Below are 26428 nucleotides of genomic sequence, written 5' to 3' on the forward strand. Positions count from 1 at the left end.
AGCGCGTAACAAATCACCAGGAAGGGACGGTTTCCCGCTAGAGTATTATAGCACTTTTGTGGTTCAGCTGACGTCCCGGATGGCAGCCATGTTTGAGGATGCGCTGACCAGAGGCGAACGCCCGCGCTCGCTCCGTGAATCGATCATAGTGACATTCCCAAAACCGCATAGAGCCCCGACACTGCCCGCTTCCTATAGACCAATCACGCTATTGAACGCAGACTGCAAAATACTGGGCAAGATACTGGCAGATTGCTATAGTCAAAATCTCCCAGCGTTGGTACACTCAGACCAATGCGGGTTTGTCCCAAGACGCAACACCTCGCAGAATTTACGCAGACTGTTCCACATTCAAGACAGGGCGAGAGACCACTTTCTGCGGGCAGCATGCCTAATGTTAGACCTTGAAAAGGGCTTCAATACATTACTATGGCCATACTTGCTTGCAGTCCTTCGGAAGGTACATGTAGGCCCAACTCTACTGGCGTATACACAACTCCTCTATAGAGGCCTCACCTCCAGGGACAGAATGGGTAAACCTATTTCCGCCCTATTTCCGGTGGAAAGGGGAACCAGACAGGGATGTCCCCTTTCACCCCTCCTGTTTGCTCTGGCGGTGGAGCCCTTAGCAATACGGTTAAGATGAGAGGGGGAAGTGTAGGGAATTCCAATACCTGACACGCTGCACTGCGTATCGTTATACGCAGATGATCTCCTGATCTACGTACGTGACGTTACCAGTGACCTCACCCCCATATGGTCAACACTGCAAGAATTTGAAGTGGTATCCGGTCTCAAAGTTAATTGGAACAAATCAACATTCTTCCCGCTTAGGCCCCATCTGGCGCCTTTAAACATCACAGTTAGAACCCAGACAATCACATGGAGTGCCAAGGCCCCTCGCTACCTGGGAGTGCAGCTGTATCATTCTCCTGAAGACCTATACGAGGGAAATCACAGAAAGAGATTAGCGGGACTGTGAGCGGCGGTAGGCTTCTGGAAGACACTTCCCTTGGCTCCCATCGGGCGTGTCGCCATAACTAAAATGTTTATGGTGCCTAGACTACTGTATCATTTCGCGAACCTCCCGGTCATACCACCGCGCTCCTTCTTCAGGGTACTAGATACACTACTGACAACATTGATTTGGGGAGATGGATGACACAGGATAGCCTTAACCACACTGCAATTACCTACGACTCGGGGCGGGTTGGGAGCTCCATGCTTCGAGGCATACTTCCTCGCGGCGCAACTCCAATGGCTATCTCATTGGACGGCGGAATGGCACATAGGAGAAACAGTTGCCAACGAGGTCCGGGTGTCACTTCCAGCTATCCGAAGACTGTTGATGCCGGGTTCCAAGCCATCGTGCACACTCCCCTTACAGGTGTCCCTAGCACGTAAATGTATGCTACAAATACACCGCATGTTGAAAGGAAAACCCCTGTACTCCCCATTGATCCCAATAGTGGGATGTCCCAGAAAAGACAAATACTATACTGCAAGAGCACTTCGAATTTGGGCGGACCACGATGTGATCGAGGTTGAGTCTCTATTCGAGGAAGGACAGTTAAGGACATACGCCCAACTGGCGGAGCTCTATGAACTCCCACCAGGACAATTCCTGACACATAGGCAACTCTTAGAAAGCGGCCGACACTATTGGGATCTACGAGAGGGGGAGCCCCTGACACATCCAGTCTTACACACGATTCTTCGAATGGGCGCAGGCAGGCACCTGGTTAACTGGCACTACAGAGCGATCCGAGAGCTGTACAGTGCCCCCCCTAGACACGTTGCGACAAACTTGGGAGGATGAGGTGGGACGGGTGTTCCAAGATAAAGAATGGGAAAGAGTGTTGGAATACCCCAAAAAGGTCTCTAGGAACGCGCATTTCAAAAACATACAATTTAATGTATTACACCGAGCATATCTAACAGCCCAGTGGTTACACCGATTTCACCCTGACACGGAATTTTCTTGCCCCGCTGCCAGACCCAGGAGGTGAATTTTAAACGTATGTTCTGGGACTGCCCCACCATCCAACAGTACTGGGATAAGGTACAGCAGACACTCCAAGTGACAGTAAATTTCCCGAACATATCCACATGGGAGGCATGTGCCCTGGGAGTTTACCGCAAAAAGAAAACCGAAAAATTACAATGGCGTTTTGCATCCCTGGCTCTTCTTCTGGCAAAAAGGGGAATAGCTATGCATTGGAGAGCCCCAACAGGTGCCCTAGTAGAGGCATGGGTGGACGCTATGAAAAAATGGGGCACAGCGGAAGAAGAGGAACTAAGGGAAGAGGAAGTGAAAGGCACACGCAAACATTCCATTTCACTGGAATGGGCACAGCTGCTATTCCAATTTACACTGGAAATGGCAATACAGCTACACCTAAGGCCTCACAGTCCCAATCTACAACTCCAGCCCCAACTCCCATAAAACAAATATCAGACTCCCCTGTATAGTAACGAGACACAACCATCTATGTCATATCCAGGTAGTGTCAGGCACATCTCCACACTACCTTGGGTATGGCCTTACCTTCCCCCCTACTCACGCAACGGCACAGTTCAGCTGAATCGCAGCCTGATACATCACTGATTGTCAAGATGCATAATCCGACCACTCCCATTCCTCCCTATCACCTAGTTACCCTTCCACAGTTCACAGTTTTACTTTCTCCTTTTGGGCATTTCCGAAATCAAATTAAACAGTCAGGGAATACAGCTGCGAACCCTACATATGATAGCATACAAGGTAAAAGTGAGGGAGAAACACCAACCAACTCACACCCCTGAGATTTACTCCCAACGAGATATCATGTAACATGTTAAAGTATGTCGAGTCTCGTTAGAAAATAACTTCGACACTGTTGTAAGCTTTAGCATCCAAGATGCTTTGATGTATGATGAGATCGTGGACTACACTCGTCAAAACAATAACAACTCAACGCCCGTAAACGTATGATGTACTATTTTAATGATGTAATAACAACTTGTAGCAGGAAATGTAAAAGACCCAATAAACAGATTTAAACAAAACAAAAATCACTAGCGGTGTTCTGTATATAAAAAGGACACGTGCATCATGGACGGGACTCCGAATTTAGATTTTCAGGGCTGCCCTGGAGGATGAGGTCAAGACAGCATATGTTTGGATGGTTCCACTCACAAGCCCCCCTCTGCCACCCTGGGTACCCAGACTACAAAATAGCCTAGTCACCTTCTCCTAAGATAGTTATTTTTTGGAGATAAGGGACTGCATCACATTCACATACTTCTCCCAGTCAAAAGGGAGTGACAAGGTTGACTTTGGGCTCACTGGGAACCAATACCCTTTTACACCAATGCCCGCATGTGGTTCCGCAGGCCCAGGGAGGACTCCCTTGAACTGACAAAGGGGAAACTCTAACTGGGTCCTCAGACAGAATTGCTGTAGGCCTGGGGCACAGGGAGGTACTACATTTCTAACAAATCATTAACTTCCTCACCGATTTTGTGAAGTTTAGGCCGAACTCCAACAGCACAGTTAACAGGAACGCTTCCTTGCCTCTACTCCTGGGACTATACTGGCTGCCTATCTGCAAGCGGATCCATTTTAAAATCTGCTTTATAGTACACAAGGCACTACACAGCAATGCCCCCAGCTATCTCGCTGACAGACTCATACGATACCAGCCTTGTGAATCCATATTTGTAAAGCGCAAACTACTCACCCTTACGGGTCCCAAGGCGCTGGGGGCCATCATGGAAACTAAGTGAGCTATTGGCCAGAGTCACATGGTGCTGAGCTGAGCTGCCTCGGGAGCCGGGGATCAAACTGTGAACCCTATGCTCCGAAGTCAGCTGCCCTGGCCGCTGCGCCACACCGCTCCACCTTCCGGAACACTCGGATCTGGATCTAAATCGCTCCTCACCGTACCTCGTGTAAAGAAATCCTTTATAGGTGGGAAAGCCTTCTATCATTTGGCCACCTCCTACTGGAATCAATTTCTTTTACACCTCCGCGAATGCACCAACTATCTGCAATTCCAGAGGTTTCTTAAAACTGAACTCTTCTGAACCGCTCCGCTGACTCTGTAGCCCTTCCGTAGTGCGGAGATACCCCTCCGGGGGTAATTTGGGCGCTTAACAAAACAAATAAATAAATAAACAGCAATGACATGAATCACAATATATATCCATGTTTACTCTCCATGCCATTTGAAAATGACCTCAATGAATGACTTGAATTTATAGCCTCATCAGCTAAACATGTGACAAACACATCCAAACTTCAAAACTGACATACAGCTATGCTGTTGCCAGCAAGACAATGACTGCTTTTGTCAAAAAGATTGCCTCCTGGAAACATCCACATGCCTTGAAGTGTGACAATGAGCCTGAATACCACAACATAGTGTCATTATGCCAAATCGAACAGTAGAAAGATGAAGGGTGAACTACATACCATTGTAGGTTCTGTGACGTTGGGTTTGCAACAAAAATTGGAGTCTCTCAACATGTTAGACTTGATCATCACTGAGCACAAATTAACGCCAGAATTTAGGGTCTTGCTATCAGCAAACGATCAAAATTATGGTCTCGAGAAGAAACATTTCAGCTGATACAACTTGAACAGATACAGAAAAACAAAAGAAAAGTTGAAAGTGCTAATTGTCCTTCATTTTGATAACAAGAACAGCAAACAGGTTCCAGAAAAAAGAATCTCAAAGAAAAGAACAACAAAGTTGAAATCGATATGCATCAAGCATCTATTATTGAAGAAAACAACTCTAATGATAAGATGGATCGTGATGGTGCTCTTTTATTGCAGGGGTGCATTATAATCACGGATAGTCTGCATCCCATATATATTTATTTGTCGTGATACCAATTTGTCATTTAGGTTGTGTTAAGTAATAACATGTGAAAGTGTAATAGCAGGAAAAGTATCGTGCCATGCAAAGAAACAACGTGGCATTCGTGTTTTAATGTCATAGTTTATAGTATTTGATGTCATTTGCTTAATGAAATTGCTCACATGTGATGTAACCCATTTGATTTAAACGTCCACCATATTAAACTTCACATAGATGTGACTAATTGCTTTAACGTGTAGGATTTCATAAACAGGAGAGTTAGGCTCGGGGAGGATGCGATACAAATGTGGAAGGAACGCTGATAATTGGGAGACAGTGTTCGTTCTTATAGAGAGAGGCCTGGGAATCAAGATCATCAAGCCAGGAGCTGGGAGTCCGACACCTCGTGGAAGATCACCTATGAGAAATGTCCAGCAGAATCAGTGGGCGTGTTTTACGTTTTGTGTTTTTGTATTAGGCGCAGTGCCCCGGGGTAGAGTTCGGAGAGGAGGTAAGGAGATGGAAGGAGAGAGAAGGAGCATCTTAGAATGAGATCTGTAGCATTGGCTACCTGACCCATGCAACGCGAGTGTACTTCTAAGGAAGTCTTCATGAGCTGGCACCTTTTCCTGATCCTGCCTGGGGAATGCCAAGTAGGGATGTCACAATAGGGTTAGTGTAGGGATAGACTAATGCTCTTTGTTCATTCACTGCAGATGAAGAAGGATCTTGACGTGGGGGCAGCCATTGCCTGTGTTCTGCCTCTGGAAATCGTTATTCTGTTTATGATCCATAAAATGGGCCTGTAAGTTTGTATTTGTATTTGTTCCAATGTACTTCTACATCCTCATAATGAGGTGCTTGTATATTCAGTTGTTTTTGGCTTTGTAATAAACCTACTAATTTGGACTTCGGAGTCAGTGATTTTACAGATCTATAGTCTTATTACTTGTAATCCATTTAAATGAGTAATTTCTCCCCTCTACACTTCTCAGCAGGTAACAAAGATCCATCAACCAAGAGTTCCATAGTAAATTGGTAGGAAAGAACTCAGCCCCATCAGATACAACCAAAATAACAGGCAAAACAGTAAATGAAAAGCATAGAGACTTTATGAAGAGAAAATGAGCGCCTATATCACAAACTTTCATTATCTGGATCACAGAATAAGAAAGGTAAAAAGTTACTCCAAAAATACATGAAGCTTTAATAAACTTAATGGAGGATTACATACAGATCAAGCAAAAGACCAAATAAAAATTGAAGTTTAAAAAATAAAAATCATACAAAATACGCTAAATCAAAGAGCAGCTTCGATAAGATACCTAATAATGTTGAAAAATCACAAAAAGAAAATAGATAGAAAATAGCTAGAACAATCGCAGAAGGTGTAGAGGACTCCACATGTCAGATCACTGATTTTGACATCTATGCTTACTAAAAAGGAATTCTTGAAAAAGAAGATCCCACATTTCCCCCAATTGCCTGAATCTCAGATTGGGAAGATGAACATCTGTGTAAAGTAGTTACAAGTCTTGAAATAACACATGCATTTGAAGAAGCCAAGTTAAACACAGCGGTTGGTCCAAACAATGTTGGCCTGAATAATATTTATTTGTAATGTAATGTAATGTAATATGTTTTTATATAGCGCTGCTATCACCCTACCGGCATCCTGGCGCTCAGAAAAGATGTGACAGCTATACCTGCGGTTCAAGGTTGATAACAGTTAGACTAGCTCCTGGGGAACAATAGGGTCTTCAAACCCTTTCTGAATTCCAGCAGGCAGTCGGTTACTCTGAGGTTCTGTGGCAGCCCATTCCATAATTGTTCAGCTGCCACACTGAAAGCCCTGCCGCCCATTCTGGACCGTTTAAATCTAGATTTATTTAAAATACTTTAAAAAACTGAAACTGTTGCTTAAATATCTTATCCATGTGATTGGAAATGAAACGAGTTTCTGAGTGTATTAAAATATCTATGTCAACACCAAAGCATGTGCCATTAAACAAATTCAATAAAAGAAGTAACCAGAGATCGATTAAATGAAGTATGGCATTTACGAAGCTACAAAACGTTTTGACTAGAAGAATCATGTTTGTCAAACACGAACAAAAACCAAACAGATTTTATGAAAGCAAGTGGGTGTCTTGAGAATCCAACATGTCTGCAAAATGTCATAAAAGGGGCATGGAAGAGCAGTGCTGGTCATAGATATACAAAAGCATTTTCCTGTGCTAGTCACCTTCACACTATACAGAGTTTCGTAAGGCAAAGAATCTCTTTGTGTGTTTAAGATGTAATAAAAATCCTGCATATAACTCTATGAGTTAACGTATTGCAAGGGAAAAGAACAATTAATCCATACCGGACATAACAATGAAATCTGGGTTTAAACACTATCTCCTTCCTCTGCTGTGTGATGTTCAAGAAAAGCAATAGCTTTACATTTGGGTCTGGTTAACTCATTGAAGCACTCACTACTCTAACTTTGCCAATGACATAGCAGTACTCAGTGGCACATGGGATGGTATGAGTACTACTTTGAAGATCATTAAAAAAACTAAATTAAGACAGCCAGCCTAAAACTAATGTCAAGAAGACACGCAAGTTCTTTATAAGCCTTCACAAAGATAAAATACTGATAAACAATTGCAAATTATGTAAATTTTACAAGCAAAATATTGCAAATGTACACCCAAGAGACAGTGAAAGATACCTTGAATTTAACTTTGATCCTCACATAGCTCATTCAAAAACAACAAAGTAAATTATGTACTAACAATAGTCTAAAAAGCAAGACAATCCACCACTCAAACCCACACAAAATCTCGAACTTCTCTGTCAATACTTGATTCCCATGCTGTCATACAAACTAGAAATGGTATGCACAGAAGCAAAAACCTAAACAAAACCTTACCAAACAAAAATATATATGAAGAGTTATTTGCACCTACCTGCTTATACTTGAAAAGATGGAATGGTGGTTTGGCAATACGAAAGCTGTGCACAACAATAGGGATCGAGAAGTTGAACAAATTGCTATATCTAAAAGAGGTTCCAAAGGTTTGTTTATTGCTCTCACTCGTTTTACGGTAAGCCATTTATAAAGGTCATGATTACCCCTAACGGTGTTATGGCGCTAAACAAAGTAATTCGAGAAACAAGAGGAAAGAATTTGTGCCCTTTCTCAACTGTAGTAACTTAGAAATCTTCTCCAAGCTACCAGGCAGCTCATTCCAAAGTTTGACTACACTTACAAAAAAAGTGTTGCCTCCGAACAATTGTGTTTGCTTCTAGGAAGAATTAGAAATAGGCCTCAGAGGAGCATAGACAGCATGCAGGAATGTAATATTGGATTTCTTTTTATAGAATGCCGGGCAAATACCCTGGACTACTTTAAAGACATGGCAGAGAGATTAAAAGCTACTCTTTTTCCTACCAGAAGCCAGTGGCGAATATTCAGAGCATTTGAAGTGGATGAGAACTGCATGAGGTCAAGTGCCATTCTTGTAGCTGCTTTCTGGATTCTCCATAACTTCTCATGTAGTCCATTTGTCCATCACTACATAAAGGGCATTGCAGTAGTCCAGGAGTCCAAGGGCGGTGCAGAGAAAGAATATCGAGGTAAAAGTATCGAATTGCACAACTATTGTGGTAAAAATATCGTGGGTCTGGAATATCAATAGTAAAATCCTCGTGGTCAAGAACATCGGTTTTAGGTAAGTCATATCGATTTAAAAAATATGGAAGTGTTTAATATTGTTTGTAAGAATCTAGGGCCAGATGTAGGTAGCCAAATACCAGTCGGTAACGGCCGATTTCGGCCGTTACCGACCGGTATTTGGCTTTTGAGATGTAGGGGTCATCTGATTTACACAATCCGTAAATTTACTGATTCGGTAAATATACAGAATCGGTAAATTACCGAATCGGTAAATTTACCGATTCTGTAAATCAAGATGTAGGTGGCACTTCACAGAGTGCCACAGGCCCTTTAGGAGTCGGTATTTACCACCCAATCCTATTGGGTGGTAAAATACCGATTTCAAGTGTACATGCACATCTGTGCATGTACACCTATGCCATGTGACACACAGACATGCCCTTAGGGCATGCATGTGTGCCACATGGCACACAAGCCTGCACTTGGGGTGCTACAGGGTGTCAAACTGACACCCCGTTCCCCCTGCCACGATTCGGTATTTACCGATTCGGTAAATACCAAATCGGTATTTCCCTTTGATTCCTATGGGCTTCAAAGCCCATTGGAATCAATGGGAAATACCGATTCGGTATTTACCGAATCGGTAAATACCGAATCTTACAGATTCAGTAATTGTGTTTTAAAAATTACCCACATCTACCTCCTTCTAATTTACCGATTCATAAATACCGAATCGGTAAAATTCGGTATTTATGAGTCGGTAAATTAGATTTACCTACATCTGGGCCTCAGTTGTTAAAAATATCGATTTTTTTATTAATGTTATGTATTTTAGTATATATTTTATGTGTGTGATGTTTGTTTTTTTGTCTAAGAATTGTTTGTATTTTCATTATATGTGTTAACATTTTTGTAGTTATTTCTTTTTATTGGATTTAGCATTTTTAGTTCCATAGCAGGTTGTGGGTTTATATGGGAATAGGGTGGGAATAATTTAGTTACATACATGTTAATGATATGTTATAGTAGTTATTAATTTTTTTTAATTTGAAATTTGCGTTTTTAGTTCCGTAGCGGGTTGTGGGTTTACAGGGGAATAGGGAGGGAAGTAAGTTAATTATATAAAATGTATTGAATAATTTTTATTTATTAATACTTGTTTAATTGTGATGTTATAGTGTTAAATGTGTACATTAATTTATTAATAATTGTTTAATAATTAGTTGTTAATTGATTTAAATTAATTAATTAGTAAGTAGTTATGGTAATTGTGTAATTAAATTTAGGTGTGTTTGGTGGTGTTTATAGGTGTAAATGGTGTGAAGGGTGGGAAGTAATTTATTTTTGTTGATTAATTATTAATTAGTTGTTAATTAATTTAAATCAGTTAATTAGTAATTAATAGTAATAATAGTGTGGTTAGTCAGTCAGTCAAATACACTTTATTCGATTGTTAAAATCATAAACGGTATACAAAATGTATATACATACATTTAAATACAAAGTGACACATAATAATAAAACAGATTTAACAGCAAAATTTATAAGAATTGCTAGGTACATTTGTTTGTGAAAATTTCATTTCAAAGCGTAAAACAGACCAACTCAAAGTTAAAAATCATGATCTTGTTATTCGAGATTTCGATCTAGTTGCAGCTACCAAAAAGTTAGCAACACTAAATATAACGTAAGTGCTGCCTAGAAGCTGGAGATAAATTACAGCAGACCTTACCTGTGTAAAGCCGTCCTTTCTTAAAATAGGTAACAAAAATGTAGCCCTTTCCACAGTGAAAAACCTGCAAAACATAATAAAGTGCATTGTGTTTTGTACGGATCTATCATCACATTTACATAATGGGGCTGCCTCAGGTTTCGCCCATGTAGGATAGCTGCCCAACTGGTAGTGAATCAGGTTAAAACGGAACTTTGTCAACAGGAACCTATGGAACGGTTTGGTAACAATGGCCAAATATGGTTCCATTGAGGGAGAATGAAGAAGCAAGTAATGCGATCTGACAGTTGGCTTCTTCAATTCCCTTTCCTCCCGTGCCAGTCTGGCCCCCTCCATGTATTGCTTTTTGATCATACCAATATCCTCACTCCTAATACAAGAAGGTGAATAAAAAAGTTCTGGGCGACCCAGTTCTACTAAGGATCTTTTTATGTATTCCAGCCAGGGCACCCTATTAGAATGATCTAAGGACATGACATCAGCCATAATAGAGTGGTTCAAAGATAATTCGCTATTCAGCCAAGTCCTAAGCCAAAAAATTATTGGGGCCAGCCTCAACCTATCGGTAACAAAGTCCAAACCCACCTCCAAGTGTGTTGAGAAGGTTGGGGTGGACTGAGGAACCGACAGCAGTGATCGTAAAAACCTATTTTCCACCTTCTGAATAGTATCATCTTTTATGTAACCCCATAATGCAGAACCGTATACTGCAATTGCCACACATTTGGAGTTATAGATCTTTAACATTGCCTGCATCGGCCTAGCCCCCAACCTTTTGGAAAACCCCATGAGTGAGGCAGTTGACCTTGCCACGGCTAAAGCTTTGACTCTGACCTGTGGCCTCCATGAGCCTCTCTCGTCAAAAAGTACTCGTAGATAGGGGAAAACAGCCACTCTTGAGACCACCTCCTCCTTGCATTTAAAAATCATCTTTTTTACCTTTCTGCAATGGAGGCCTACTATCATAGTATGCGATTTATTGGCATTTATTTTTAGGTCGAGTTGGTCCATGAAAACCCCGAAGGCATCCAACAGCCGTTGCAGTCCGACGCCTGTACAGGCTATGAGTACTGCGTCGTCCGCGTAAAGGAGGGCAGGTATTTTAGCGTCTCCAATACGCGGAAAATCGCCCTGTACTGCCTCAAGATAGCTGCTTAGGCCGTTAATGTACATTGTGAAGAGGAGGGGAGCCAGGATACAACCCTGGCGCACCCCTCGCTTGGACCTGAAAGGGGTCGTACATCTACCCTCCTTGGTGACTCTGACCTTGGCAAACAATTCCTGATGTAGTGATGCCATAAAGTTTACCAAGGCCCCATCTATACCCATCTTCAGGAGGATGTCCCACAATTTAGTTCTGTTTACCAGGTCGAAGGCCGAGGAGAGGTCCATAAAGTCCAAAAATAACGACCCCTCCTTGGCTACAGTGTATTTTGCAAGCAGGAGACGTAAATTAGAACACTGCTCGACCGTACCTCTCTTCTCCCTGAACCCATACTGGGCATTAGCTATACCCCCACAGCTTTCCACACTATCCCTTAATTTCGTCAGGAGGACTCTTCCCAATATTTTGATGGCAGAATCTAATAGGGATATGGGTCTGTAACACCCTGGGTCCTCCCTCTGGCCTTTTTTAAAAATTGGTACTATAACTGAGGTGGCCCAGGAAATAGGAATTTCATTACCATTGGCGGCTGTAAAGACTTTAGATAGAACTCCTGCCCATAGCTTAGGAGAGTGCCGATAAAAGTCAGCGGGCACTTCATCTGGGCCTGGTGCTTTGTTTTTCGAGGTTTCTAAAATTGCTGTCTCGACCTCGTTGTTAGTGAAAACTAGCGGGGCATACTCTGAGGTTATCACTTGGGGGACATTAGACCCAGGCGATGAGTCTCCGTACACAATTTTAAAATGAGCAAGCCACCTGTCGTCAGGAATAACACAATCTGCAAGCATGTTTTCCTGCCCAGAGAACAGGGGCTGGTTTATCACTTTCCAAAATTGGCTACTATCCCGCATAACATCAACTGAGAGTAGCTTCTCCCATGCGGCTTGCTTAATACCCTCCTTACGCACTCTGATGGCCTGCTTATACTCCCTCCTTAGGATGGATACAGCCTCCCTATTTCTGGGCTTATGGTTTAAGGCTGCTAAGAGGGCACTATGTGTTTTAGAGCATTTAGAGTCGAACCAGCTTTGTTTGTTACCACTCTTCCCCAAACTTACTGTCAACTGGGTCGAAACTTGTAAATAAATTTCTTCATAGGCCCCAGGATTTCACATTTTTCTGCACTAAGATTTTGACAGATTGCCACATCACATTCAATTTTGGGGAACAATACCTCATAGAAGTCATCTGGCACCACGTTGGCCCACTTAAGCCATCTGCCCTGATCCACCACTTTTAGGGTTCCCACCCTAGGGATAACAGAGGTCGGCATAGGGCCCATGGAATCACCCCAATAAACTTACAATAGAACAGGATTATGGTCACTAAAAGGGGAAATCAGGGTTCTATATGAAGCAACACTGTGTAAAATCGCAGGTGACACAAATATATAATCAATAATGGATCCTGGGTCCGACTCTTTAGAATGCTCAAAGTGCATAGTGTCTGGGCCACTCTGTCCCAAATGATCAATTGTGCCGCATGACAAGGAACATGGATGAATGTTAAAATCGCCCATAAGGACGAATTTGATATTAATGTGTGTATCTAGACTGACTTCTGTCAAAAATTGGTCCAGGATAGCGAGATTATTACTATTATCCTGGGTTCCTGCATTATAACAGTTGATAAAAATAATTTTCTGGGTTGGGGAAGTCACCCTTTCCACTAACAAAAGATTTGGCGAAGCTTGATTAATTAATTTTAAAGCCCCCTTGAGTTTTAGTGAAAAAAGCAAAATAAGGCCACCATTGGCTCTGCCCGCAGCACTGGGGGCAGCTGGCACCACAAAGCTCGAAAAACCATCTAGGCAGAAACTAGGTGATATGTCCCACGATTCCTGGAGGGCTACAATATCATGCGAAGAAATAAATGCGAGCCATGCCTCATCAACCCTTTTAGTTCTAACACCCGCCACATTCCAGCTTAATAGCCTGCATACTCCCGCTGAGTCAGAAGTCGGGCTATGTTCTTCACCTAAATGTGCTAATGGTGGTGCAGGTAGTCAATCTGTATCTTCTAGCCCCGAAAGTGAGGAGTAACGGTTGCTAAGAACCAGCCCACACCCATCTGTTGTTCCAGATAAAACTTATCCCGGGGGAGCCTGCTGCGGTGACTCAGGGGGATTAGGTCCAGTGTGGGTCAATGGGCCCACACCTACTGGTGCTTGATGGCCAGGGTTTTGCATTCCTACCCTCGCCTCCCTTACCGGATGCGGTCCTCTCCTACCCCCCAACGGTACACAATGCAGGCCATGTGGTCTTACTATGGGGAGGTAAAAGAAGCCTAAAGGCAATGGTCTTAGGCGATCGTTGCTCATTACTCCTGATACGTCCCAAAATAACATTTCAGCCACACCGGGCCTGTCAAAATTGACTATCACGCAGTCCCCCTGAACCTTTTTCGGTATCCCCCCAATCCACCCCACCCTATTGGCTGAAATAATCCTGTTGGAGATACTGTTCCCACTGGTAAACAACGTTTACCACGAATTTTTTACAACGCGGTACCTTTACCACGCAGCCGTTACAACGCAAGTCGTTACCACGACTTGCGCTGGAGGGCGCTGTGGGATAAGGAATTTTATAAATTTATATTCCAACACCTTCCCTAGTATCCACGGGGACTGGTGTTGGAATATAAAATTATAAAAATCCTAAATCCGCGCCCTCCAACGCAAGTCGTGGTAACGACTTGCGTTGTAGCGGCCGCGTGGTAAAGGTATGCGTTGTTACAACCTGCGTTGTAACAACGTACATCCGTTCCCACTACATGAGTCCGTACACCAGGCTCGTGCTTTAGCTATAAGATCTCTTGTGCACTCACGCTCTCCTGTTTTCAGTGGGGGAGTACCCACGAGAATTGCCACTAAAGGGGCTGCTTCTGGTGGTAAATCTAGATGAATATTACAGCCCATAGGCCCGTTCTCTGCGGGCAACCTTTGTGGCACCCTAGGGTTTTCCAGTTGGATGGGAGGTAAAGGGACTACCATGGGATCAACAGGTGGCACGCTAACCCTAGGCTCCCTTTTTGGGCTACCTGGCCCTGGCCCAAGAGGGCCCTCATTGTGTCTATCCAAAAGCAAATTGTGACCATTAACCATTTTATCAATGATGACACATTTCTTAAGGAGACCCTTCAAACAAGTGTTTAAGGTGTCCACAATGTCCTTAGCGATGGCCACGAGAAGCGATTCGATCCGAGCAACAAAGAGCGCCTCCAACTGGTCCCCTAGAATATTGGTAGGTGTACTTGTGGGCCCTGGTAAGTGCTTTGCTTTCCCCCTTTTCTCCTTCGTCGATGGGGCAGTGGACTGTGGACAGCTGGTACGTTGTGGTGACTGCGGGGCACCAGATGAATTACCCGCTCTCGTGGTAGGAGCAGCTGCTGGCTTTGTGATGATTACCAAAGGTTCCAGTGGAATAGTGGGGGTAATCAGTGCATCGCCACAGACTACTGGGTCAACAGAGTCCACTGGTGTTAGGGTACTAGATGTATTCGGTGAAGGGGGGCTTGTACCAGGCCCAGTTCGAGTTCAGCATTAGCAATTTCTTAGTTGATAGCCCCCACAGCCGAAGAAAGAAATGTTAAAATGGACTGTGATTGTCTCGGCACCTTGGCTTTCTTGCTACCCTCCTCACCATTACTTGTATTCTTTCGCTTACCCATATCAAGTTGTTAAGGACCTGGCCCAGCCCTGCCTCCTTCTGCCAACGACTGCCTTAGACTGCCCGCCCTTTGCCCGAGCGCCGCCCGGCGCGGTCCGCGCGCGTCCGCGACGCAGAGGGAGCTACTCTTCTTTATGCGCCTCCGTGCGCGGTGATTAGCAGGAAGTGGGTGTGTCTGCCGAGGAGTCTGGGAGCTGTAGTCTTCCCCCGCTGCGGCCCCGCGATGGTGCTTACGGTGGCGGCAGGGAAGACCAGCAGCGTCAGGGCCCCAGACAGATGTGCCCAACAAGCGGCAAAAACTACCCTCCAGCAAGTAAGTGGCAGCAGCGTTGTCCCCCGCTCCTCAGTGGGAGCTGCTCTTCTTTATGCGCCTCCGTGCGCGGTGAATAGCAGGAAGTGGGTGTGTCCGCCGAGGAGTCTGGGAGCTGTAGTCTTCCCCCGCTGCGGCCCCGCGATGGTGCTTGCGGTGGCGGCAGGGAAGACCAGCAGTGTCAGGGCCCCAGACAGATGTGCCCAACAAGCGGCAAAAACTACCCTCCAGCAAGTAAGTGGCAGCAGCGTTGTCCCCCGCTCCTCAGTAGGAGCTGCTCTTCTTTATGCGCCTCCGTGCACGGTGAATAGCAGGAAGTGGGTGTGTCCGCCGAGGAGTCTGGGAGCTGTAGTCTTCCCCCGCTGCGGGGTGTGTGTTGTGGGTAATATAGTGTTAAAGAATGTGTACTCAATGAATGATTATTATCTTTTGTTATTAATAATATAATTTAAATTCATTATTAGTTATATTAATTATGAAACAAATTTCAATAAAAATGTTGATGTCTTTTTTTATTGGTGTGGTGTTCTAGGGTAGGAAATAAAATAAATACATTTATGTTTTAAATAATTTGTTTGTTTGTGAATATTTGTTCCTTTTAAATAAATATTGTTTATAAAAGTATTGTTCATGTCATATTTGTAGGTTTTTGTTATATGTAATTAACATTATAATATGTGTTCTTTTTATATGTTTAATATATTTAATTGTATATTTTTGTTAAATATTGTTTATATATTTTTAAGATTTTTTTTGTTATTGTTTAAATGTTATAAGTAATTTTTAGTTTTTCTGCTATTCAATACTTTCCCTACTGTTGCACTCACTGGAGTGGGAATAGTAATTTTTACCCCTCTGCCATCCAGCACTTTCCCTACTGTTGCACTCGCTGGAGTGGGAATAGTAATTTTTACCCCTTCTCTATCCAGTACTTTCCCTACTGTTGCACTAACAGGAGTGGGAATAGTAATTTTTACCCCTTTGCTATCCAATATATTCCCTACTGTTGCACTCACAGGAGTGGGAATTGTAATTTTACCCCTTTGCTATCCAATACTTTCCCTACTGTTGCACTCACTGGAGTGGGAATAGTAATTTTTACCCCTTCGCTATCCAGCACTTTCCCTACTGTTGCACCCACTGGAGTGGGAATAGTAAGTTTTACCCCTCCACTATCTAGTACTTTGCCTATTGTTGCACTAACTGGAGTGGGAATAGTAGTTTTTACCCCTCCGCTATCCAGTACTTTCCCTACTGTTGCACTAACTGGAGTGGGAATAGTAATTTTTACCCTTCCACTATCCAATATTTTCCCCACTGTTGCACTGACTGGAGAGGGAATAGTAATTTTTACCCCTTCGCTATCCAGCACTTTCCCTACTGTTGCACTCACTGAAATGGGAATAGTAATTTTTACCCCTCGCTATCAAACATTTTCCCTACTGTTGCAATCACTGGAGTTGGAATTGTAAATTTAATTCTTCTACTATCCAACATTTACCCTACTTTTGCACTCTTTGGAATGGGAATAGTAATTTATACCCCTCCATTATCCAACAATTTCCCTACTGTTGACCTTATTACAGTTGGAATAGTAAATTCAATTGATTCGCTATCCAACATTTTCCCTACTGTTGTATTTATTGTGTTGTGAAATGTACTTTTTTAATTTTGTTTTTAATTTTTTCATTAATTATATAATTGTTTTTAATTTTAAATTATTTTGTACGGATATATCATCACATTTACATAATGGGGCTGCCTCAGGTTTCGCCCATGTAGGATAGCTGCCCAACTGGTAGTGGATCAGGTTAAAACGGAACTTTGTCAACAGGAACCTATGGAACGGTTTGGTAACAATGGCCAAATATGGTTCCATTGAGGGAGAATGAAGAAGCAAGTAATGCGATCTGACAGTTGGCTTCTTCAATTCCCTTTCCTCCCGTGCCAGTCTGGCCCCCTCCATGTATTGCTTTTTGATCATACCAATATCCCCACTCCTAATACAAGAAGGTGAATAAAAAAGTTCTGGGCGACCCAGCTCTACTAAGGATCTTTTTATGTATTCCAGCAAGGGCACCCTATTAGAATGATCTAAGGACATGACATCAGCCATAATCGAGTGGTTCAAAGATAATTCGCTATTCAGCCAACTCCTAAGCCAAAAAATTATTGGGGCCAGCCTCAACCTATCGGTAACAAAGTCCAAACCCACCTCCACTTGTGTTGAGAAGGTCGGGGTGGACTGAGGAACCAACAGCAGTGATCGTAAAAACCTATTTTCCACCTTCTGAATAGTATCATCTTTTATGTAACCCCATAATGCAGAACCGTATACTGCAATTGCCACACATTTGGAGTTATAGATCTTTAACATTGCCTGCATCGGCCTAGCCCCCAACCTTTTGGAAAACCCCATGAGTGAGGCAGTTGACCTTGCCACTGCTAAAGCTTTGACTCTGACCTGTGGCCTCCATGAGCCTCTCTCGTCAAAAAGTACAGCCACTCTTGAGACCACCTCCTCCTTGCATTTAAAAATCATCTTTTTTACCTTTCTGCAATGGAGGCCTACTATCATAGTATGCGATTTATTGGCATTTATTTTTAGGTCGACTTGGTCCATGAAAACCCTGAAGGCATCCAACAGCCGTTACAGTCCGACGCCTGTACGGTCTATGAGTACTGCGTCGTCTGCGTAAAGGAGGGCAGATATTTTAGCGTCTCCAATACGCGGAAAATCGCCCTGTACTGCCTCAAGATAGCTGCTTAGGCTGTTAATGTACATTGTGAAGAGGAGGGGGGCCAGGATACAACCCTGGCGCACCCCTCGCTTGGACCTGAAAGGGGTCGTACATCTACCCTCCTTGGTGACTCTGACCTTGGCAAACAATTCCTGATGTAGTGATGCCATAAAGTTTACCAAGGCCCCATCTATACCCATCTTCAGGAGGATGTCCCACAATTTAGTTCTGTTTACCAGGTCGAAGGCCGAGGAGAGGTCCATAAAGTCCAAAAATAACGACCCCTCCTTGGCTACAGTGTATTTTGCAAGCAGGAGATGTAAATTAGAACACTGCTCGACCGTACCTCTCTTCTCCCTGAACCCATACTGGGCATTAGCTATACCTCCACAGCTTTCCACACTATCCCTTAATTTCATCAGGAGGACTCTTCCCAATATTTTGATGGCAGAATCTAAAAGGGATATGGGTCTGTAACACCCTGGGTCCTTCCTCTGGCCTTTTTTAAAAATTGGTACTATAACTGAGGTGGCCCGGGAAATAGGAATTTCATTACCATTGGCGGCTGTAAAGACTTTAGATAGCACTCCTGCCCATAGCTTAGGAGAGTGCCGATAAAAGTCAGCGGGCACTCCATCTGGGCCTGGTGCTTTGTTTTTCGAGGTTTCTAAAATTTCTTTCTCGACCTCGTCGTTAGTGAAAACTAGCGGGGCATACTCTGAGGTTATCACTTGGGGGACATTAGACCCAGGCGATGAGTCTCCGTACACAATTTTAAAATGAGCAAGCCACCTGTCGTCATGAATAACACAATCTGTAAGCATATTTTCCTGCCCAGAGAACAGGGGCTGGTTTATCACTTTCCAAAATTGGCTACTATCCTGCATAACATCAACTGAGAGTAGCTTCTCCCATGCGGCTTGCTTAATACCCTCCTTACGCACTCTGATGGCCTGCTTATACTCCCTCCTTAGGATGGATACAGCCTCCCTATTTCTGGGCTTATGGTTTAAGGCTGCTAAGAGGGCACTATGTGTTTTAGAGCATTTAGAGTCGAACCAGCTGTGTTGTTTGTTACCACTCTTCCCCAAACTTACTTTCAACTGGGTTGAAACTTGTAAATAAATTTCTTCATAGGCCCCCAGGATTTCAAATTTTTCTGCACTAAGATTTTGACAGATTGCCACATCACATTCAATTTTGGGGAACAATACCTCATAGAAGTCATCTGGCACCACGTTGGCCCACTTAAGCCGTCTGCCCTGATCCACCACTTTTAGGGTTCCCACCCTAGGGATAACAGAGGTCGGCATAGGGCCCATGGAATCACCCCAATAAACTTACAATAGAACAGGATTATGATCACTAAAAGGGGAAATCAGGGTTCTATATGAAGCAACACTGTGTTAAATCGCAGGTGACACAAATATATAATCAACAATGGATCCTGGGTCCGACCCTTTAGAATGCTCAAAGTGCATAATGTCTGGGCCACTCTTTCCCAAATGATCAATTGTTCCGCATGACAAGGAACATGGATGAATGTTAAAATCGCCCATAAGGACGAATTCGATATTAGTGTGTGTATCTAGACTGACTTCTGTCAAAAATTGGTCCAGGATAGCGAGATTATTACTATTATCCTGGGTTCCTGCATTATAACAGTTGATAAAAATAATTTTCTGGGTTGGGGAAATCACCCTTTCCACTAACAAAAGATTTGGCTAAGCTTGATTAATTAATTTTAAAGCCCCCTTGAGTTTTAGTGAAAAAAGCAAAATAAGGCCACCTTTGGCTCTGCCCGCAGCACTGGGGGCAGCTGGCACCACAAAGCTCGAAAAACCATCTAGGCAGAAACTAGGTGATATGTCCCACGATTCCTGGAGGGCTACAATATCATGCGAAGAAATAAATGCGAGCCATGCCTCATCAACCCTTTTAGTTCTAACACCTGCCACATTCCAGCTTAATAGCCTGCATACTCCCGCTGAGTCAGAAGTCGGGCTACGTTCTTCACCTAAATGTGCTAATGGTGGTGCAGGTAGTCAATCTGTATCTTCTAGCCCCGAAAGTGAGGAGTAACGGTTGCTAAGAACCAGCCCACACCCATCTGTTGTTCCAGATAAAACTTGACCCGGGGGTGCCTGCTGCCATGACTCAGGGGGATTAGGTCCAGTGTGGGTCAATGGGCCCACACCTACTGGTGCTTGATGGCCAGGGTTTTGCATTCCTACCCTCGCCTCCCTTACCGGATGCGGTCCTCTCCTACCCCCCAACGGTACACAATGCAGGCCATGTGGTCTTACTATGGGGGGGGGTAAAAGAAGCCTAAAGGCAACGGTCTTAGGCGATCGTTGCTCATTACTCCTGATACGTCCCAAAATAACCTTTCAGCCACACCGGGCCTGTCAAAATTGACTATCACGCAGTCCCCCTGAACCTTTTTCGGTATCCCCCCAATCCACCCCACCCTATTGGCTGAAATAATCCTGTTGGAGATACTGTTCCCACTGGTAAACAACGTTTACCACGAATTTTTTACAACGCGGTACCTTTACCACGCAGCCGTTACAACGCAAGTCGTTACCACGACTTGCGCTGGAGGGCGCTGTGGGATAAGGAATTTTATAAATTTATATTCCAACACCTTCCCTAGTATCCACGGGGACTGGTGTTGGAATATAACATTATAAAAATCCTAAATCCGCGCCCTCCAACGCAAGTCGTGGTAACGACTTGCGTTGTAGCGGCCGCGTGGTAAAGGTATGCGTTGTTACAACCTGCGTTGTAACAACGTACATCCGTTCCCACTACATGAGTCCGTACATCAGGCTCGTGCTTTAGCTATAAGATCTCTTGTGCACTCACGCTCTCCTGTTTTCAGTGGGGGAGTACCCACGAGAATTGCCACTAAAGGGGCTGCTTCTGGTGGTAAATCTAGATGAATATTACAGCCCTTAGGCCCGTTCTCTGCGGGCAACCTTTGTGGCACCCTAGGGTTTTCCAGTTGGATGGGAGGTAAAGGGACTACCATGGGATCAACAGGTGGCACGCTAACCCTAGGCTCCCTTTTTGGACTACCTGGCCCTGGCCCAAGAGGGCCCTCATTGTGTCTATCCAAAAGCAAATTGTGACCATTAACCATTTTATCAATGATGACACATTTCTTAAGGAGACCCTCCAAACAAGTGTTTAAGGTGTCCACAATGTCCTTAGCGATGGCCACAAGAAGCAGTTCGATCCGAGCAACAAAGAGCGCCTCCAACTGGTCCCCTAGAATATTGGTAGGTGTACTTGTGGGCCCTGGTAAGTGCTTCGCTTTCCCCCTTTTCTCCTTCGTCGATGGGGCAGTGGACTGTGGACAGCTGGTACGTTGTGATGACTGCGGGGCACCAGATGAATTACCCGCTCTCGTGGTAGGAGCAGCTGCTGGCTTTGTGATGATTACCAAAGGTTCCAGTGGAATAGAGGGGGTAATCAGTGCAGCGCCACAGACTACTGGGTCAACAGAGTCCACTGGTGTTAGGGTACTAGATGTATTAGGTGAAGGGGGGCTTGTACCAGGCCCAGTTCGAGTTCAGCATTAGCAATTTCTTTGTTGATAGCCCCCACAGCCGAAGAAAGAAATGTTAAAATGGACTGTGATTGTCTCTGCACCTTGGCTTTCTTGCTACCCTCCTCACCATTACTTGTATTCTTTCGCTTACCCATATCAAGTTGTTAAGGACCTGGCCCAGCCCTGCCTCCTTCTGCCAACGACTGCCTTAGACTGCCCGCCCTTTGCCCGGGCGCCGCCCGGCGCCGTCCGCGCGCGTCCGCGATGCAGAGGGAGCTACTTTTCTTTATGCGCCTCCGTGCGCGGTGAATAGCAGGAAGTGGGTGTGTCCGCCGAGGAGTCTGGGAGCTGTAGTCTTCCCCCGCTGCGGCCCCGCGATGGTGCTTACGGTGGCGGCAGGGAAGACCAGCAGCGTCAGGGCCCCAGACAGATGTGCCCAACAAGCGGCAAAAACTACCCTCCAGCAAGTAAGTGGCAGCAGCGTTGTCCCCCGCTCCTCAGTGGGAGCTGCTCTTCTTTATGCGCCTCCGTGCGCGGTGAATAGCAGGAAGTGGGTGTGTCCGCCGAGGAGTCTGGGAGCTGTAGTCTTCCCCCGCTGCGGCCTAGCGATGGTGCTTGCGGTGGCGGCAGGGAAGACCAGCAGTGTCAGGGCCCCAGACAGATGTGCCCAACAAGCGGCAAAAACTACCCTCCAGCAAGTAAGTGGCAGCAGCGTTGTCCCCCGCTCCTCAGTGGGAGCTGCTCTTCTTTATGCGCCTCCGTGCGCGGTGAATAGCAGGAAGTGGGTGTGTCCGCCGAGGAGTCTGGGAGCTGTAGTCTTCCCCCGCTGCGGCCTAGCGATGGTGCTTGCGGTGGCGGCAGGGAAGACCAGCAGTGTCAGGGCCCCAGACAGATGTGCCCAACAAGCGGCAAAAACTACCCTCCAGCAAGTAAGTGGCAGCAGCATTGTCCCCCGCTCCTCAGTGGGAGCTGCTCTTCTTTATGCGCCTCCGTGCGCGGTGAATAGCAGGAAGTGGGTGTGTCCGCCGAGGAGTCTGGGAGCTGTAGTCTTCCCCCGCTGCGGGGTGTGTGTTGTGGGTAATATAGTGTTAAAGAATGTGTACTCAATGAATGATTATTATCTTTTGTTATTAATAATATAATTTAAATTCATTATTAGTTATGTTAATTATGAAACAAATTTCAATAAAAATGTTGATGTCTTTTTTTATTGGTGTGGTGTTCTAGGGTAGGAATTAAAATAAATACATTTATGTTTTAAATAATTTGTTTGTTTGTGAATATTTGTTCCTTTTAAATAAATATTGTTTATAAAAGTATTTTTCATGTCATATTTGTAGGTTTTTGTTATATGTAATTAACATTATAATATGTGTTCTTTTTATATGTTTAATATATTTAATTGTATATTTTTGTTAAATATTGTTTATATATTTTTAAGATTTTTTTTGTTATTGTTTAAATGTTATAAGTAATTTTTAGTTTTTCTGCTATCCAATACTTTCCCTACTGTTGCACTCACTGGAGTGGGAATAGTAATTTTTACCCCTCTGCCATCCAGCACTTTCCCTACTGTTGCACTCGCTGGAGTGGGAATAGTAATTTTTACCCCTTCTCTATCCAGTACTTTCCCTACTGTTGCACTAACAGGAGTGGGAAAGGTAATTTTTACCCCTTTGCTATCCAATATATTCCCTACTGTTGCACTCACTGGAGTGGGAATAGTAATTTGTACCCCTCTGCTATCCAATACTTTCCCTACTGTTACACTCGCTGGAGTGGGAATAGTAATTTTTACCCCTTCTCTATCCAGTACTTTCCCTACTGTTGCACTAACAGGAGTGGGAATTGTAATTTTACCCCTTTGCTATTCAATACTTTCCCTACTGTTGCACTCACTGGAGTGGGAATAGTAATTTGTACCCCTTCGCTATCCAGCACTTTCCCTACTGTTGCACCCACTGGAGTGGGAATAGTAAGTTTTACCCCTCCGCTATCTAGTACTTTGCCTATTGTTGCACTAACTGGAGTGGGAATAGTAGTTTTTACCCCTCTGCTATCCAGTACTTTCCCTACTGTTGCACTAACTGGAGTGGGAATAGTAATTTTTACCCTTCCACTATCCAATATTTTCCCCACTGTTGCACTGACTGGAGAGGGACTAGTAATTTTTACCCCTTCGCTATCCAGCACTTTCCCTACTGTTGCACTCACTGAAATGGGAATAGTAATTTTGACCCCTCTGCTATCTAATACTTTCCTTACTGTTGCACTCACTGGAGTGGGAATAGTAATTTTTACCCCTCGCTATCAAACATTTTCCCTACTGTTGCAATCACTGGAGTTGGAATTGTAAATTTAATTCTTCTACTATCCAACATTTACCCTACTTTTGCACTCTTTGGAATGGGAATTGTAATTTATACCCCTCCATTATCCAACAATTTCCCTACTGTTGCCCTTATTACAGTTGGAATAGTAAATTTAATTGATTCGCTATCCAACATTTTCCCTACTGTTGTATTTATTGTGTTGTGAAATGTACTTTTTTAATTTTGTTTTTAATTTTTTCATTAATTATATAATTGTTTTTAATTTTAAATTATTTTTATACGGATCTATCATCACATTTACATAATGGGGCTGCCTCAGGTTTCGCCCATGTAGGATAGCTGCCCAACTGGTAGTGGATCAGGTTAAAACGGAACTTTGTCAACAGGAACCTATGCAACGGTTTGGTAACAATGGCCAAATATGGTTCCATTGAGGGAGAATGAAGAAGCAAGTAATGCGATCTGACAGTTGGCTTCTTCAATTCCCTTTCCTCCTGTGCCAGTCTGGCCCCCTCCATGTATTGCTTTTTGATCATACCAATATCCTCACTCCTAATACAAGAAGGTGAATAAAAAAGTTCTGGGCGACCCAGCTCTACTGAGGATCTTTTTTTGTATTCCAGCCAGGGCACCCTATTAGAATGATCTAAGGACATGACATCAGCCATAATCGAGTGGTTCAAAGATAATTCGCTATTCAGCCAACTCCTAAGCCAAAAAATTATTGGGGCCAGCCTCAACCTATCGGTAACAAAGTCCAAACCCACCTCCACGTGTGTTGAGAAGGTCGGGGTGGACTGAGGAACCAACAGCAGTGATCGTAAAAACCTATTTTCCACCTTCTGAATAGTATCATCTTTTATGTAACCCCATAATGCAGAACCGTATACTGCAATTGCCACACATTTGGAGTTATAGATCTTTAACATTGCCTGCATCGGCCTAGCCCCCAACCTTTTGGAAAACCCCATGAGTGAGGCAGTTGACCTTGCCACTGCTAAAGCTTTGACTCTGACCTGTGGCCTCCATGAGCCTCTCTCGTCAAAAAGTACTCCTAGATAGGGGAAAACAGCCACTCTTGAGACCACCTCCTCCTTGGATTTAAAAATCATCTTTTTTACCTTTCTGGAATGGAGGCCTACTATCATAGTATGCGATTTATTGGCATTTATTTTTAGGTCAAGTTGGTCCATGAAAACCCTGAAGGCATCCAACAGCCGTTGCAGTCCGACGCCTGTACAGGCTATGAGTACTGCGTCGTCTGCGTAAAGGAGGGCAGATATTTTAGCGTCTCCAATACGCGGAAAAAATTGCCCTGTACTGCCTCAAGATAGCTGCTTAGGCTGTTAATGTACATTGTGAAGAGGAGGGGGGCCAGGATACAACCCTGGCACACCCCTCGCTTGGACCTGAAAGGGGTCGTACATCTACCCTCCTTGGTGACTCTGACCTTGGCAAACAATACCTGATGTAGTGATGCCATAAAGTTTACCAAGGCCCCATCTATACCCATCTTCAGGAGGATGTTCCACAATTTAGTTCTGTTTACCAGGTCGAAGGCCGAGGAGAGGTCCATAAAGTCCAAAAATAACGACCCCTCCTTGGCTACAGTGTATTTTGCAAGCAGGAGATGTAAATTAGAACACTGCTCAACCATACCTCTCTTCTCCCTGAACCCATACTGGGCATTAGCTATACCCCCACAGCTTTCCACACTATCCCTTAATTTCGTCAGGAGGACTCTTCCCAATATTTTGATGGCAGAATCTAAAAGGGATATGGGTCTGTAACACCCTGGGTCCTCCCTCTGGCCTTTTTTAAAAATTGGTACAATAACTGAGGTGGCCCGGGAAATAGGAATTTCATTACCATTGGCGCCTGTAAAGACTTTAGATAGCACTCCTGCCCATAGCTTAGGAGAGTGCCGATAAAAGTCAGCGGGCACTCCATCTGGGCCTGGTGCTTTGTTTTTCGAGGTTTCTTTAAAATTGCTTTCTCGACCTCGTCGTTAGTGAAAACTAGCGGGGCATACTCTGAGGTTATCACTTGGGGGACATTAGACCCAGGCGATGAGTCCGTACACAATTTTAAAATGAGCAAGCCACCTGTCGTTAGGAATAACACAATCTGTAAGCATGTTTTCCTGCCCAGAGAACAGGGGCTGGTTTATCACTTTCCAAAATTGGTTACTATCCCGCATAACATCAACTGAGAGTAGCTTCTCCCATGCGGCTTGCTTAATACCCTCCTTACGCACTCTGATGGCCTGCTTATACTCCCTCCTTAGGATGGATACAGCCTCCCTATTTCTGGGCTTATGGTTTAAGGCTGCTAAGAGGGCACTATGTGTTTTAGAGCATTTAGAGTCGAACCAGCTGTGTTGTTTGTTACCACTCTTCCCCAAACTTA

Source organism: Lissotriton helveticus, chromosome 2_1 (assembly GCF_964261635.1).
Source record: "Lissotriton helveticus chromosome 2_1, aLisHel1.1, whole genome shotgun sequence".
NCBI lineage: Eukaryota > Metazoa > Chordata > Amphibia > Caudata > Salamandridae > Lissotriton > Lissotriton helveticus.